We start from the raw sequence: 8,963 nt of genomic DNA on the forward strand, positions 1-8,963 counted from the left end.
AAATAGATGACAGACAGAGGCATAAATAATGATAACAGCATTGATATACATGGAGACATAGATCTCTTTATCTATCTATCAAAATTTACCATTTATCAAAGATCGACCCGCATTTCAATTAATATATTAAAATTTTTTATTCAAAAGTCATAGTTTCTAGCTTTAAGAGGTTTTTTTAGTTCTTTTTTAGAGCCCCTTGAGTGCTTTTTCTTTGTTTATCTGTACCTATGTTCTTGCTCTGGTTCTTCCAGAAGTTCAGTTTCATTAAGTATGACTTAGGATTCTTCAACCTACTTCGTCTCCAACCACACCACAGCTCTATCCACAAGAATGTGGTCTGGCTTCATGTTCAATAAGACAGCCACATAATGGTTTGATATCACTTCATTTTCTAAAGTCTTGGGTTTTCCACTATAAGATAACATCATATGTGAAAAAACATCCCAGGAAATACTGTGCTGCCCATTCTTAATCTACCTTCTTTTTAGTCAGTTATCATCAAGGGTTCAAAACACCAAGGGTTCCAGTTCTAATGGGGTTGCTATACTGTATAAGGGCTACATGGGACATTTGGGACAATATTTGTGAAGGTTTCATCACCACGCCTGGCACAGAAATGTGTGGAGCAAATGTTCTTTCTCTCCCAACTTTCTTTCCTCTGAAAAAAGATTGATCTTATCAGTAGGTCATGAAATGTTTTAATCTGTGGAATGACTAGTGCAAATTTGTGGGTTTTTTTTTTTTTAAGATTTTATTTACTTATTTGACAGACAGAGATTACAAGAAGACAGAGAGGCAGGCAGAGAGAGAGGGAAGCAGGTTCCCTGCTGAGCAGAGAGCCCGATGCTGGACTCGATCCCAGGACCCTGAGATCATGACCTGAGCCGAAGGCAGTGGCTTAACCCACTGAGCCACCCAGGCGCCCACAAATTTGTTTTTTAAAAGCTTACTCAAGTAGAAGTGTGAAGGGCAAGACTCTGCCTAAGGGACAAGTCACGTAAGACAAAAGAGGGAAAGTAGTAGAGGAGCATGAGGCTGTAGACATAGAAGCCAAAAATGTAAGCTACAAATAAATATTACATGTTTCTGAAAATGATTATATAGATAACGAAGAGGTAGTGAAGTTCTTTAAGTTTGGAGGAAAATGATCAAAACTGTGTTTTAAGGGCATGAGAATTGGAACTAAAGCAATAAAATGTTAGAATTTAATTGTTTGGATGATAAATGCTTAAAGCCTGATTTCCAGTGATGAAATTGGCTGTGATAATAATGGTGTTTAGAAAAGTTAACCTTACGTGGTACTCCGAAGGGGCACGTGCACCCGAATGTTTATAGCAGCAATGTCCACAATAGCCAAACTGTGGAAAGAGACTAGATGTCCATCAACAGATGAATGGATAAAGAAGATGTGGTACATATACACAATGGAATACTATGCAGCCATCAAAAGACATGAAATCTTGCCATTTGCGACGACGTGGATGGAACTAGAGGGTATCATGCTTAGCAAAATAAGTCAATCGGAGAAAGACAACTATCATATGATCTCTTTGATATGAGGAAGTGGAGATGCAAGGCGGGGGGGGTTGGGGGGAGGTAGGAAAAGAAAAAATGAAAAGATGGGATTGGGAGGGAGACAAACCATAAAAGACTCAATCTCAAGAAACAGACTGAGGGTTGCTGGGGGGAGGGGGGACGGGATAGGGTGGTGGGGAAATGGACATTGGGGAGGGTATGGGCTATGATGAGTGCTGTGAAATGTGTAAACCTGGCGATTCACAGACCTGTACCCCTGGGGATAAAAATACATTATATGTTTATTAAAATAAAAAAATTAAAATTAAAAAAAAAAAAGAAAAGTTAACCTTATTGAACACTTGGTCTATGCCACAATGTCAGGCACTGCTTTAAAAGTTATTTATTTTATTTTATTATTTTGTTTACTTGAGAGAGAGAGCGCGAGAGAGGTGAAGGCCAAGGGAGAGACAGACTCATCACTGAGCAGGGAGCCTGATGAGGGGCTCGGTCCTGGGACTCCAGGATCATGACCTGAGCCAAAGGCAGACACTTAACCCACTGAGCCACCCAGGTGACTCTAAAAAATGCATTTAATTTGCACAACAGCACTGAATACTCTTGGTGCTGCTATTATCCTCATTTGGCAGAAGTTAAATAATGAAGTTAAATGTCTAAGTTGACAAGTAACAGAACAACCAGGCTGGATTCAAATCCGGGCTAGCTCCAAACCCCGTGCTTAGTAACTCTATACCTGGTAAAACATCGCAAAGAGAAAATGACTACTGGATGTCTGTGATCCAAGACCAGGAACATGTGACCCAGAGATTTCTAGTCGGGGGGTGCTGGAAAGAAGTCCTCAGGATTTTGATTTTTAGAATTATGATACATTCTCCTTCTCCTCTTAGCTTGAGCTTATTCTTCTCACAGTATGGACCCTCTAACTTTTCTCTGTACTGTAATAACACTGCATCTAAAAGATATGTCCTACTTATTTTAAAATATTCTGATTTTGTTCAATCTGGCTGAATCCCTGCACTTGCTGGGGTTTGTGAGAATTCCATCGTTAGTCATTTTTGGACCTCCCCCCATCCACTGCATCATACAGGTCCCAGGAAAATGAAGAAGGAACTTGTTTTCCAGTCCACCGTGGACTCTTTGGCCATCTTTGTTTCTTCCATCCTCAATTGCCATCAGTCAGGCTCTATTTGATGTTCACTATCCAGCACTGATACAGAAGGCCACCAATGTACCCAAAGAGTAACATGTTTATATGTGTCCCTACCACTATTCCCACACAAATTTTACTTCTGGATCCCTGAGTTTTAGGGGCCTACCATTCTTCCACCTGGGGAGTCTCCAAGTACCCTGTTCTTATCTTTTCCAAGGAAACTTCTTTTCTTTCCTTTAGCTCTCAGTCCATGGCCTCCCCATCAGCTTCCTTCCTCAAAGAACCTAGCTTAATTTTCCCATAGGTCTTTGGTCAACATAGTCAGCAGGGTAGATCTAGCTCACTGATGTGCTTCATTGGTCCATAATGTGCCGGCCTCCTTGTTATTATCAATTCCCCACAATTACAAATGTGGGTATTTCATATAAAAACCTGGAGCCCCTGTTCACAACTAGAAACACAGACTGGCAATTTCAGGGTTATCATTCTTGCATATAGAGTTTGAACAGCCTACACAAACAACCCTCCTTACTGCCCTGACATGAGGATCAGTCAGTTCTCTTTTTCATTTGACCTCTGAAAATGTTCAGTGTATCTTCAGGTCTAAAGCAACTTCAAGTGAACAAAGCTTAGACTGTTAGGATATAAAGCTAAGTCTCTGAGAAAATAACTCTTATTCTTTTCTAATGAGCCTGAAACTAAGAAAATATAAGCACATTTATTTTCTCATTCAGATTATTCTGCCATATTAACGTCTTTTTTTTCCCAGCAAAAGATTTCATTTTTTTAATTTGTTTTAATTTAATTTAATTTAATTTTTTTTCACTGTTCCAAAATTCATTGTTCATGCACCACACCCAGTGCTCCACGCAGTATGTGCCCTCCTTAATACCCACCACCAGGCTTACCCAATCCCCCACCCCCCTCCCCTCCAAAACCCTCAGTTTGTTTCTCAGAGTCCACGGTCTCTTATGGTTTGTCTCCCTCTCCAATTTCCCCCAACTCACTTCTCTCCATCTCCCAGTGTCCTCTGTGTTATTCCTTGTGCTCCACAAGTAAATGAAACCATATGATAATTGACTCTTTCTGCTTGACTTATTTCACTCAGCATAATCTCCCCCAGTCCTGCCCATGTTGATACAAAAGTTGTGTATTCATCCTTTCTGATGGAGGCCATATCATGTAATGACCATATCTTCTTTATCCATTTGTCTGTTGAAGGGCATCTTGGTTCTTTCCACAGGTTGGTGACTGTGGCCATTGCTGCTATGAACTTTGGGGTACAGATGTCCCTTCTTTTAACTGATGCCATATTAACTTCTTTGTGGACTCCTGAAATGATCATGTTCTGTCATCTCAACCACTGATGCTCATACAATGAGCTAGAGTGATGGTGTTATTTACAACACCCCAGTGAGCAAGCACTACATCCCGTAAGTCGAAGAGCTGTGAATTGTCCTCAGAAGACTGACTAGACAGGGGTCTGCTTAAAGAGGTAATATGCTAATGTGATTAATTGGTTCCAATAGAATCATCATTACTCAGGCAAAGCTGAAATGTCCATATTACAAAGGGAATATTTTTCATACAGTAATCTAACAGGTTCTAAATTGGTCACACTATTTCCAGTATATCTTGAAAACACACTCGAAATGCCTTTTCTGATAGGGAACTTATATTTACAATTCAGTAATTGGCGAGAAGGAAAAATAATTGAAGGAATGAAGCAAGAATGAAGAAGCTTCGGTGGGGACAGCTCTTTGGTATGGTTTTCATATCCCCTGTAAGGGCCACATGGCCTGTTTCCTATAGTAAAGTAATTGATTATACAAACCCTATTGTTACATGAACTCTGCTTTTTCATATCTTCCAGCTAAATTTACTGAGTTCTTCCTGTTTTTGTCAAGTGGTGCTTTGAAAGTGGAATCTTGGAAAATTTCAGTATAGATGTTTTAAAAGATAGTAAGTATACCAACAGTAGCAATTGACTTTATTCAAAGTTACAGTTTCTCAACTCATTATGTAACAAAAGAGCAACAAATTATAATAAGATCATTGCCTGCCATGATTAACAATGTCTACATTGGTCATTCTGAATTTATGAGAGTGTGACAAACTCCTTGTAATTCAAAGAATTTTCTTCACCCCCACAATAACACAATTATAATTTTAGTAATCATTGATAGAGAAAATATATAATAATAAGGAGTTATTATGAATTCATTAATATTTAGCAGAGTAGTGCAGTGGAAGCATGCTGGGCCCATGAATTCATTAATATTTAAAATTTTTGTAAATTATAACTGTATATTACCTCTTTGGTCAAATAATGTTTGAAAATAAGTTATCAGACACTGTTTGGTGTACCTAAACACTTTTAGAACCTTAGAGTAATTTTGTGACATCCTCCTGCTCACCAGGAGTCCATAAATCATAAATTGGTAGCCAACAATTTATGTAGAGCATACTTAGAGAGTTGAACTGTGTAAATGAGTCTTATTACCCAAATCAGAGTATGAATGTGTGGGGTGGGGGGGTATAACCCTATTATAGGATGCACAACTCTGGAAGAACCTTTCAAGCAGCCAGCCATTACTTGTCAGTTTGGAGCAAATTTGGCAAATTGTCAGTAACCCACCAAAGCTCTCTTCTTGACATATTTCCAATCTGAACAGATTGTGAGTAGAGTTGCTTTAATTCAGCCTGTCACAGGGCTCACTACTGTAAATCAAAGAGATGCACAGCCTGATATTACATGTGGGGGGGGGGGGGATGATGTACTTTGTAAAGGTGTGCTGGCTAAAAAAATGTATCATATCAGCTGTTTTACAGACCTACCACTAACATTACAATGCATAGGTACTAAAAGCAGGGAAAAAAAACAAATACAAATAAAATGCCACTGTTTCTATTAGTGTCAAAAGTACATCTATAAAAGTTTCTTGTCAGATCAAGGAGAAACAGAGGTTTTGGTTTTTATTTTTTTAGATATTCCTTCCAAATATATTAATCAACACCAAAAACACCTCTATGTATGTACTTTACTCTCTGATTTTTAGCCGAGATATTTTTCTCTTTTTAAAAAAATTGACAAATAGTTGACATACAATGTTACATCAGTTTCAGGTGTACAATGTAGTGTTTCGACAAGTCGGTGTCATGCTATGCTCCCCACAAGTGTAGCTACCATCTGTCACCATACAGAACTATGATAGTCACATTGACTATATTCCCTGTGTTGTATACCATGACTTATTCATTCCATAACTGGAAACCTGTACCTTCCACTACCCTTCACCCATTTTGCCCATCCCTCCACCCTCCTCCCCTCTGGCAACCACCAGTTCATTTTCTCTATTTATGGGTCGGTTTCAGTATTTTTGTGTTTGTTTGTTCATTTGTTTTGTTAGCTGACATTTTTTAAATTTTAGGATTTTAAAAATAAGTGAATCCTCTTTATTGCACATTTATAACTTTTTCTCTTGGAGTTATTAGATTGTGAAGCTACACCTGGGGTAAGAATTTTTAGTAACACACAGAAAGTATCTGGGTTTATTTATTTATTTTTTTTTAGATTTTATTTATTTATTTGACAGAGAGCAAGAGATCACAAGCAAGAGAAGTGGCAGAGGAAGAGGGAGTAGCAGGCTCCCCACTGAGCAAGGAGCCCAACATGGGGCTCGATTCCAGGACCCCAAGATCATGACCTGAGCCAAAGGTAGACACCTAACTGACTCAGCCACCTAGGTGTCCAAGTATCTGGGTTTTTTTTTTTATTTTTATTTTTAAGAATACTACTTTATTATGCACAGCTATTTGATAATTAGATTTATTTTCATTTACATTAAAAATCAGTAGTTGGGTATAGAGTTCTATGATTTTCAATACACATATAGATTTGTATAATGACCACCACAAACAGGTTGGAAGAGTTCCATCACCCCATAAAACTTCACTGTGCTTTCCTCTTGTGGTGAAACCCTCCTGCACCCCTAATCCTGGTAACTACTAATCTATTTTCAGTTTCTACAGCTTGAACCTCTCCAGAATGTTATATAAATGGAATCCTACAGGAAGCAAACTTTGAAGACTGGATTTTTTCATCTGGTGTATACATTTAACATCATTCATGCTGTTGCATGTATCAATAGGTCATTCTTTTTCATTGCTAAATAGTATTCTGTTGCATTGACATACCACTTTTATCCATCCACCCACTGAAGTGCTTTTTGGTTGTTTCTATTTCTAGTGATTATGAATAAGATTCTATAAATATTCATACATGATATTTAGTGTGAGGATTAATTTTTATTTCTCTAGAGTAATTACCTAGGAATGAGATTGCTATATGCTACGGTAGCACATATAACATCCTATGAAACTGCCAAACTGTTTTGCAGAGTGATGATAACATTTTGTAAACTGACAAGCAAAGAATAAGAGTTTCTGCTGCTCTGTGTTCTTGCCATCATGTGGTACTGTCACATTTTATTTTTCCTTCCCATTTTAGTAAGTATAGAGTGGAATCTCCTTGTGGTTCTGATTTGCTTTTCCATAATTGCTAATGATGGTGATCATTTTTGATGTGTTTATTTTCCCTTTTGAATAGATCCTTTGATGAAGAGTCTGTTCTGACTTTTGTCCATTTTTAAAGTGGGTTCTTTGCTTCCTTGTTGCTGGGTTTTCACGGCATTTTTGATACATTATGGATATAAGTCTTTCGTCAAATATATAATTTTTTATTTTCTATTTTATTTTTTTTTTCAGATGAATACATTTCCTTTACTGAGGTCAACAAAACCCCCAAACCCCCAAAATGTAAAAACCCCGGGTGCTAGAAATACAAACTCAGTTCATTCAGAATCAAGCTCCTCCAGGTGTGCCTGCTTAGCTCAGTTGGTCAAGCATCTGCCTTCCACTCACATCATGGTCCCAGAGTCGGGATCAAGGCTTAAGTCGGGCTCTCTGCTCAGCTGGGAGTCTACTTCTCCTTCTTTCTGCCTGCCATTCCCCCTGCTTGTGTTCTCTCCCTGTCAAATAAATAAATAATATCTTTAAAATAATAAACAAAAACAAAATCAAGCTTGTCCAGACTCTGTTCACAAATGCTGGTGAGCTGTATGTGAGTACCAAGTAGGGGAGACAGGGACAGGAGTGAGGCCAAGAGAAAGGATGGGAAGAGGGGTCCCAGAGGTCTCCTAGGGATCACCCTCCACTTCCCAGTGACACTGAAGACCTACTATACCTTAACCTTTTGACCCCCACTCCATCCCTGGCCAGGGCTTTGACGGCCAGTCTCAAAGGGTTCTGTCCTCCCTTGCTCATGCTCACTTGCCCAGGCTTCCAGCCTCACTCTTCTCTTCCTCCACCCTCTTCTCTGTGACTAGTAGCAGGTTAGGGTACTGTGTGAGCCATGGTGAAGCTGGGGGCCCACGGAGGCAGGGTGGAGCTGGGGTGAAGAGAGAAGAAGTGCTGTCTAAGGATCCCTCTCTTCACAGGATCCCAAACTGTACAACCAGCTCCTCTTTTGCATCCCCTCCGATCTGAGAAAGTGTACTGTGGCATAAGCAGCTCTCCTGTAGACCTGCTGTAAGTCGGAGAGGGGGAAGGGTTTGCTGGCCAGCACTTGGAGGGACTGGCTGGTGAGAGAAGGTGGGGCGGCAGCTTCTTCCAGTGAGTCAGACTGATGCTCAGCACAGCCAAGTATGTGCTGTACTGCTTCGCCGGCTCCATGTGCTCATGCTGCTCCATGCCCTGAAAGTCCACAGCAGACATGCCAGTGATGTTGCTGGCTGTCCTAGCAAGGCTGGAGGAGAGCAGGGCTTGCTCGTCTGTGCGAGCTGGAGGCAGGCTGTGGTAGTTACATTCAGCTCCATTGAGAGTTTGGTGGGGGGCTGCCAGGGTCATGGAAGCTGCCAGCTTCCATTCCTCTAAGTCCTTGTTTGAGTCCTCATTCTGGCTACTGTATCAGCATCCCATGGCTGGGGTTGGGGAGGGCGCTGAGGACTTGCCGAGGAGGGACATCTGTAGGGAGCCCTTCTAGTCACATGACCTGTGGCTCCATCCAGCAAGCAGTCAGCTGCCTCAAATACACAATTTAAAAAAAAAATATTTATTTACTTGAGAGAAAGAGAGAGAGTGTGGGGAAGGCCAAAGGGTGAGGGAGAGAAGCAGACTCGCAGCTGAGTGGGGAGCCCGATGTAGGGCTCAATCTCAAGGCCCGGAGATCATGATCTGAGTGGAAACTAAGAGACCAACACTTAACAAACTAAGCCAT

General features: G+C 40.3%; 1 pseudogene across 1 annotated transcript; it reads right to left on the minus strand.

The window, feature by feature from the left end:
• Window positions 1–8,178: 8,178 nt before the first annotated feature.
• Window positions 8,179–8,665, minus strand: LOC308341610 (ragulator complex protein LAMTOR1-like; annotated as a pseudogene). Its single transcript has one exon. The product of its transcript is annotated as a ragulator complex protein LAMTOR1-like (transcript).
• Window positions 8,666–8,963: the final 298 nt, after the last annotated feature.

This window comes from Martes martes (genome assembly GCF_963455335.1).
Source record: "Martes martes genome assembly, chromosome: 4".
Classification (NCBI taxonomy): Eukaryota; Metazoa; Chordata; class Mammalia; order Carnivora; family Mustelidae; genus Martes; species Martes martes.